Below are 8,430 nucleotides of genomic sequence, written 5' to 3' on the forward strand. Positions count from 1 at the left end.
AAAAAAAAAAAAAAAAAGAAAGAAAGAAAAGAAAAAGAAAACAAAAACAAAGATCAGTTAGATGAGTGTGCATGGAGCTGTTGCTGTGTCCTGTATTCTGTTCCACTGATCCACATTTCTGGTTTTTTTCTAACACCATGTTGTTTTTATCACTGTAGCTATGTAATAATGTAACTTGAAGTCCAGGCTCATAATGGCACCTTCCTTGCCCTTATTGCTCAGAACTGTTTTTGTCATTCCAGGTCTCTTCTGGTTCCATATAAATTTTAGGCTTGTTTTCTCTAGCTCTGTAAAGAATTCTCTTGGTATTTTGATTGGGATTGCATTAAATCTGTATAACAGTTGTGGAAGAATGGCTATTTTGACTGTATTGGTTGTGCTTATCCAGGAATAGAGGATATCTTTCCATTTTCTGATATCCACTTGGATTTTCTTTTTCACAGTACTATAGTTTCCATTGTAGAGTTCTTTTACTTCCATGGTTACACTAGTTCAAAAATATTTCATAGCTGGCCGTGGTGGTGCACGCCTGTAAACCCAGCACTTGGGAGGCTGAGGCAAGAGGATTGTTGCGAGTTCGAGACCAGCCTGGGCTACAAAGTGAGCTCAAGGTGAGCCTGAACTGCAGAGTGAGACCCTCTCTCAAAAAAAAAGACACACACACAAAAAACCAAAAGTATTTCATTTTTTGTGATGCTATTGTGAAAAGTATTGTTTCCCTGATTTCTCTCTCAGTGAGTTTGTTATTGGTGTATAGAAACACTGTTGATTTTAGTTTTTTGTTTTGTTTTATGGTCTTTTTGAGACAGGGTTTTATTGTGCAGTTCAGACTGGCCTTGAACTCACTTTGTAGCCCACTCTGGCCTCGAACTTGCAGCCATCCTCCTGCCTCAGCCTCCGCAGTGCTGGGATTACAAATATGCACCACAATTCCTGGCCAACACTACTGAGTTTTGAGTGTTGACTTTATATCCTGCTATACTACTGAATTTGATTATTAAATCTAGGAATGGTGGAGTTTTTGGGGTCTTCTATGCAGAGCATGTTATCTTCAACTAATGATAATTTAACCTCTTTATTTCTATCCATGTACCTTTTATTTCTTTCTCTTGTCTAATTGTTCTAGCTAATGTTTCAAAGCTATGTTAAACAGGAATAGTGATAGTGTACATCCTTGTCTTGCTCCTGATTTTATTTTATTTTATTTTGGTACTGGGAATTGAACTCATGACCTCATTGTTCCTGATTTTGGAGGGAAAGCTTTCAGCTTCTCTCCTTTTAATGTGATTTAGCCACTGTTTTGTCATAGATGGCTTTTATCAGACTGAGATAAAGATCTTCTATTCCTATTTTATTGAGGGTTTTTATTATGAAAGGATGTTGGACTTTGTCACACGCTTTTTCTGTGAAAATTAACTGGAGCATGTGATTCTTGTCCATGCTTCTGCTTATGTAGTGTATTACATTTACTGATTTGCATATGTTGAACCAGCCCTGCATCCCTGGAGTGAAACCTACTTGGTGATAACGAATGATCTTTTTGACCATTTGTTGCATTATTGAGGTATTTTGCATCTATGCTCATTAAAGAGATGGGCTTGTAGTTCTCTTTTTTGGTTGAGTCCATTTCTGATTTTGGAATCAACGTAATGCTTCCAGAAATGACTTTGGGAGTACTGTTTACCTTTTGATTTCATTGAAAAGTTTGAGGAGTATTGCATTAGATCTTTTCTAAAATTCTTGTAGAATTCAGCAGTGAATCCATCAAGGCCTGGGCTTTTCTTAGTTAGAAGTTATTTTTATTACTTCTTCAGTTTCACCGACTAATATTGTATTGTTCAGAATTTTTATATCTCCATGGTTCCACTTGATAGTTCATATGTGTATAGAAATTTATGCATTTCTTCTAAGTTTTCTATTTTATTAGTGTATAGGTCCTCAAAGTAGCTACCAATAATCTTTTGGATTTTGGTAGACTCCATTTTAATTTCACCTTTTTTATTTCTAACTGCATGAGTTTGGGTCTTTTTTTTTTTGGTTTTTTTGGTTTTTCTCCGGTACCAGGAACCGAACTCACGACCTTGCGCTTGCCAGGCAAGTGCTTTTGCCGCTGAGCTAAATCCCCAGCCCGAGTTTGGCTCTTTTTTCCCCCTTATTTTGGTAAGATTATCTCAGGGTTTCTTTGTTTAATCTTTAAAAGAAACAACTCTTTAATTTTTTTTTTCTGTATTTTTTGTCTCAATTTCATTAATTTCTGTCCTCACCTTTATAATTTTCTTCCTTGTACTAGCTTTGGATTTGGATTTTTTTTTTTTTTTTTTTGCACTGGGAATCAAACTCAGCACCTTGCGCTTGCCAGGCAGGCGCTGTGCCACTGAGCTACATCCCCAGCCCTGGATATGGATTATTCTTATTTTTCTAAGACCTTGAGGTGTATCATTGGATTATTTATTTGAATTTACCCTATTTTTCTGATGTGGGAATTCACTGCTATGAACTTTCCTCCTAGGATTCTCTCATTGTTCTTCCATAGGTTCTGGTATGTCATACTGGCATTATTGCTTGATTGTAAAAACTCTCTAGTTTCTTCTTTAATTTCATCTGTGACCCATTGATTATTCAAGAGGGTATCGTTTAATTTCCATATGTGTGATAGTTGCTGTAGTTTCTTTTGCCACTAATTTCTAGTTTCATTGTGCTGTGATCTGATAATACGCCTGATATCATTTTAGCTCTTTTGCATTTACTTAAGCATGTTTTGTAGGCTAGTATGTGGTCTATTTTGGAGAAAGTCTCATGTGCTGCTGAGAAGAATATGGATTCTGCTGTTGGATGGAACATTCTGTAGATGTGTATTAGGTCCATTTGTTTAAAGGTTTGGTTCAACTCTGATATTTCCTTGTTTTTGTTTGTTTTGTACCTGGAATCAAACTCAGGACCTCATGCTTACCATGCAGGTGCGATTCCACTGAGCTCTATTCCCGGCCCCTCCTTGTTTTCTGTCAAGTTGACCTGCCCTTTTGTGACAGTGGGGTACTGAGTTCCCCTATTAGAGTTGTGTTTCTGTTTATCTGATGTTTCAGGTTCAGTAGTGTTTGTTTTACAAAGTTGGGTGTGCTGGTATTTGGTGCATATATAATTGTTATCTCTTCCTGCTGAATTGTTCCCTTAACCAATAGGTAGTAACCTTCATTGTCCCTTCTAATCAGTCTTCTTGAAATTCACTTTTTCTGAAATTAGGATAGCAACACCTTTTTTTTCCAGGTTCATGGAATATTGTTTTCCATCCTTTAATTTTTAATCTGTGTGCTTCTTTTATAATTAAATGTGTTTTTTAGATTTTTTTTTTTCCAGTACCGGGAATCGAACTCACGACCTTGTGCTTGCCAGGCAGGCACTGTGCCTCTGAGCTAAATCCCCAGCCCCAAATGTGTTTCTTGTATTCTACATTTTTGGGTTTTGTTTCCTGATCCATTTTCCCAGTCTGTGTCTACATTTTTGGGTTTTGTTTCCTGATCCATTTTCCCAGTCTGTGTCTCTTGTGTTTCTCCCTGAAGGCCTCTGGAGTTCACTGCTTTCACTTTGTCTCTGTAGATTCAGTGTTCCTTTCTTGCAAGCCACAACCAGGAGCCAGGGAGAAAGTGTGAGCTCTCCCTTCCTTTTTCTGTGCTGTGTTCTGTCTCTTCCATTTGTCTATAGATTTCCCCGTCAGATCCCTCCTGAGCTCCAGGGCTCCACCTCCCTCCTTTTTCTCTCCAAGTTGTTATTTTCCAGTGTCTGGATTCTGAATCTTAGAGAGGCTAGGTTGTTATTGCTTACATGCCACCATTTTCCTGGAAGTTTGAAAAATTTTTAATGGAGAATTTCAAATGTACACCTAAGGAGGAAGAATTGTACAATAGGCCCTCCATCACCCATCTTTAACAATTCTCATGGCCAATCTTGTTTGCTATATACCCAGACTTTCCCCCAGCCTTCCTCCCACCCTTCACCCCCCCACAACTCCTCCCATTGCTTCCTGGATTATTTCAAAGTACATTCTAGATCTCATACCATTTTTTCCATAAATATTCTCAGTATACATATATAAAAGGTGTATCAGTCAGTGTTTTACTAGAGAAATAGATATACCACAAGATATACAAATGTGTAAGAAATTACAAGATTGGCTTATGATGGTCAGGCACAGAGTTGGATGAGGAAGCGTGCAGAGGGTGTCTGCACACTGGAGACTGAAGGAGTCAGTCGAAGATCTGGAGCTCACTGCAGTGACCCGGCAAGTCGGGATCAGGAGGCCGATGGGTCTATGATGGAAGGCTGAAGGATCCCAGGTGGAAGCCAAAGAACCTGTGCTAGAAGCCAAGAGATGTCGTCCAAGCTGAAGGCAAAGACTGGGTCTCCTCCAAAGAACAAAAGTGAGTCTCATTTTCCCTTTATACCGTCCGGGTGAGGAGCCGCTCTAAGGTGGGTCCTCTACACCTTAGTGCATAGAATCGCCCAGCCAACCGACTTAGTTAAACTTCTAAGCTTCTCAAGTTGACACAATCAACCATTACAAAAGGTTAAAAAAAAAAAAAAACATAATGTGGCTTGATTTGTCACTTGGTTTTTGTGTCTTTGGAAATAGAAAGTTTTAAAAATTTTTAATATTTTCTAATACATCAAAACATTTCAAAGTTTGGGTTTTCATATTTAGACTTTTAATCAATCAGAATTATTTCTTGTATGGGCTGGAGTCTGATTCTAATGTTTAAATTTTTTTGGTGTATATCAGGTAAGTTGATGTACCAGAATTTAATGAATCCTTTTTAGACCTAGTTATAAGTGTCACTTTTGTGAAAATTTCAAATTTGAAAATAAATGTGGGCTGGGCGTGGTGGCGCACACCTGTAATCCCAGCACTCGGAAGACTGAGGCAAGGGGATCGTTGCAAGTTCGAGACCAGCCTGGGCTACAAAGTGAGCTCAAGGCTAGCCTGAACTGCATAGTGAGACCCTGTCTCAAAAAGATTAAAAAAAGAAAGAAAGAAAGAAAGAAAATATATGTGGGCTTATTTCTGAGGTATCTATTTTATTCCCAGAGCCTATGAACCTAGTTTTGTACCAAAACCAAAATTTTAGGTACTATAGTTTTATAATAGGCTTTAACATCTCAGAGACACATCTCCTTTGTCCTCTTTAAGAAAGCCTTCGTTATTCTTAGTCCTTTACTTTTCTTACAAGTTTTAAGTTGAAGTTGTCAAGTTTTCTGAAAGATCCTGGTAAGATTTCGATTGAAATTACCCAGAATTTATACATAAGTTTCTGGAAACTATGATGTTGAGAATGCCCAGCTACAAATATGATATATCTTCCCATTCATTTGCTATTTTTTGTATCTCTTAGTAAAATTGTATAATATTCTTTGTGACTGCCCTACAAACTATTGTTAGATTATTTCAAAGACCTTAGCTTCTGTTATATTTAAATATTAACATTTTAAATTGCATTTTATGATTTTTCAAGGCTGATATAAAAGAAGACAATTGGTTTTGCATTTAAATTTTATGTCTACTAACTTTACTGAACAATCTCATTAGTTCTAATAGTTTGTCAATTCTATAAAGATAATCATATTTCCCAGTACCAAAAAAAAAATCATATCAGTGCTTGGGAATATAGCTCAGCAGCAAGGTGCCTGCCTGGCAAGCATGAGGTCCTGAGTTCAATTCCCACTTCCAAAAAAAGATAATCATATCACCTATAAATAACAATAATCTTGTTTCTTACACATTTTAATTATTTTTCTCATTATTTACTGAGAAGAATCATCAATACAATATTAAATAGTGACAATGGAGATCCTTTTCTTGTTCTTAATTTTAAGAGAAATATTTATAATGCTACATATAACAGTCAGGGTAAGCAGAACCACTAGAAGACATATATCTTTACGCATTTGTTAGAGAGATTGGACCGTCTGCAGTCATGATTGCAGGAGCTGGTTAAGCAGTCTCTGTAAGGCTGCATGCTGAACCTGGAAGTGCACAGGGCAGACAGTGCTGAAGGGAAGACGGACAGAAAATGAGGAAGATCAAAGACAAGACCAAACCCACAAACACAAGCTGGAGCCCACAATGACAGGCTGAAACTTGTGTCAGTTCCTGTTACCTTTGACTTTGACATCCAGGGCTCTTTGTTACAGACCGTAATACACACACCTTGCATAGGCTTTAGAAAAATCCCACTAAGAGTCATAACCACATGAGAGGCTTGCAGAATTTAGGATGGGTTGTGAAAGAACGAAGCTATGACTACCAACTGTGAGCATCTGACCAGTTGTGGAAACAAAGATTGCAATAGCTACGAGTATCTTACTTACTTTAATATGAGTAAGTTTATATATATATTACTCAGATATTTTTGTTTTCTTTCCCTCTGGGTCTTCACTATGAGGGAGCTCAGATCCACCATACCCAGCACAGTAACTATCCCAGCCCTTATAATTGGCATAATTGTGGTCTCCCCTTTTTTCTCAATTGTGGTCCCCATATTGTTAACCAATTCATATATTTTGGAAGAGAGTTAATTCTGGTAGTAATCAGTTTTTGTTGGTCCCCCCCCCCTCTGGTACCAGAAATCGAACTCACGACCTTGCAGTAATCAGTTTTTTCATAGCTCATTTATTGTATTTTATTTTATTTTTTTTGGTTTTTTTTTTTGTTTGTTTGTTTTGGTTTTGGTTTTTCTCCGGTACCGGGAACCGAACTCACGACCTTGCGCTTGCCAGGCAGGAGCTTTGCCGCTGAGCTAAATCCCCAGCCCCAGCTCATTTATTTTAATACACATTTGTAGTGGCACTGCATATTTTTATTCTTTGGAATGTATTTTACATAATAACAATGACACAGTGGCTGAAAGAAATTTCTGTTCTCCAAGGGCTTTATCAGTAAAGGTTCAAGCAGAAAAACAGAACCATGGGGAACAAATACACGTCCATATATGGATTTGTTACAAGGATTTAACAATAGGCAATTCTAACAGTCAATAAAAAGGTCTCTGTAAAAAATTGTTGCATTCGCATCTGATGCTGGAAATTCAAGAAGAGGGCAAGGGAGAATGCAGGCAAAGTAGGAGGGAACAAGAAGTCAGCTGCAGCCTGGAAGGACAAATGAAACTCATGTTAGCTCTCGGTCCCTCTGACCTTCATGGAGCTGTTGTAGCCACTGCCTTGCACCAACAAGGTGGACCAGAAGGTAAGTGATAACATGTGAGAGTTCCCAAATGGCTGCTGTTTCTCTTTGGGCCTCCAAACCTTGCACTAGAATCTTTCTTACAATTCACCCTAACTAGAAACATATGGGAAGGGGAATATCCTCTATCCTCAGAATCACCCAACTGTGGATCAAAAATGTAGTTGAGCCTAAGAAAAGTGGGTCTGCACTAAATATGTACAGATGTTTTTTCCTTGTCATTATTCCCCAAACAATACAGTACAGCAACTATAAATATAGCATTTACATTGTGTTAAGGATTATAAGTAATCTAGAGATGATTTAGAGTATACTGGAAGGCTGCATAGGCTATATGCAAATACTGTACCACTTTATTCAAGGAACTTGAGCATCTGCAGATTTTGGCATTGGTGAGGGGTCCTAAAACCAATCACCCATGGAAACTGAGGGACTATTGTTCTGGGAAATTCAGTTCAGCACAGACAAGTTGACAAATTACAAACTTAAAACAAATGCTTTCCTGTTAAGTGACTTTATTGGGGTGTAATTTACAGTAAGATGTATTTATTTTACATGTACAATTTAATTAGTTTGCACAGTTGTTACTTACTACACTCATGTAACCAGTAACCACTAGCATAGCACAATTAAGATATAGAACATTTCCATCTCCCACTGCAAGTTCTTCATACCTCTTTGTAGTTAATCCCTCTCTTGTCCTTAACTCTGGGTGACCACTAGCCTGGTTTTTTGTTTGTTTGTTTGTTTTGGGGTTTTTTTGGTCAATATAAGTTAGACTTGACTCTAGAATTTTATCTAAATGGAATCCTAGAGAATATAGAGCTTTGGGCTGGCTCACTCCCTGCCTCACAGGTGCCCAGAAGGAGGGCCCCCGGCGCACGGCCCTCAGGCCAGCCGCCACTGCTCAATTGAGAACTACCATGACACAGAGAAACAATGACACAATTGGCCCACCATGCACCGGCTCCAGATGCCCACCCAAGCACATGTGTGAATCATTCAAACATGGAGAAACCCCTGGGAATAGATGCCATACAACGGGTCACTCTTGCTCCTGCCATTGAGAACCAGAAAGGTCCAGAGTCAGTGGAGGAGCAGCTGCTGAACAAGGACTCGGAGAACATGAGAATGCAGACTAAGCCCATGGAGTCAGAGGTCCAGTGGACTGGGGTCATGAGAGCCGCTTGGAAGCTGTA

This window comes from Chinchilla lanigera, unplaced genomic scaffold (assembly GCF_000276665.1).
Source record: "Chinchilla lanigera isolate Chin_1 unplaced genomic scaffold, ChiLan1.0 scaffold00115, whole genome shotgun sequence".
Lineage (NCBI taxonomy): Eukaryota > Metazoa > Chordata > Mammalia > Rodentia > Chinchillidae > Chinchilla > Chinchilla lanigera.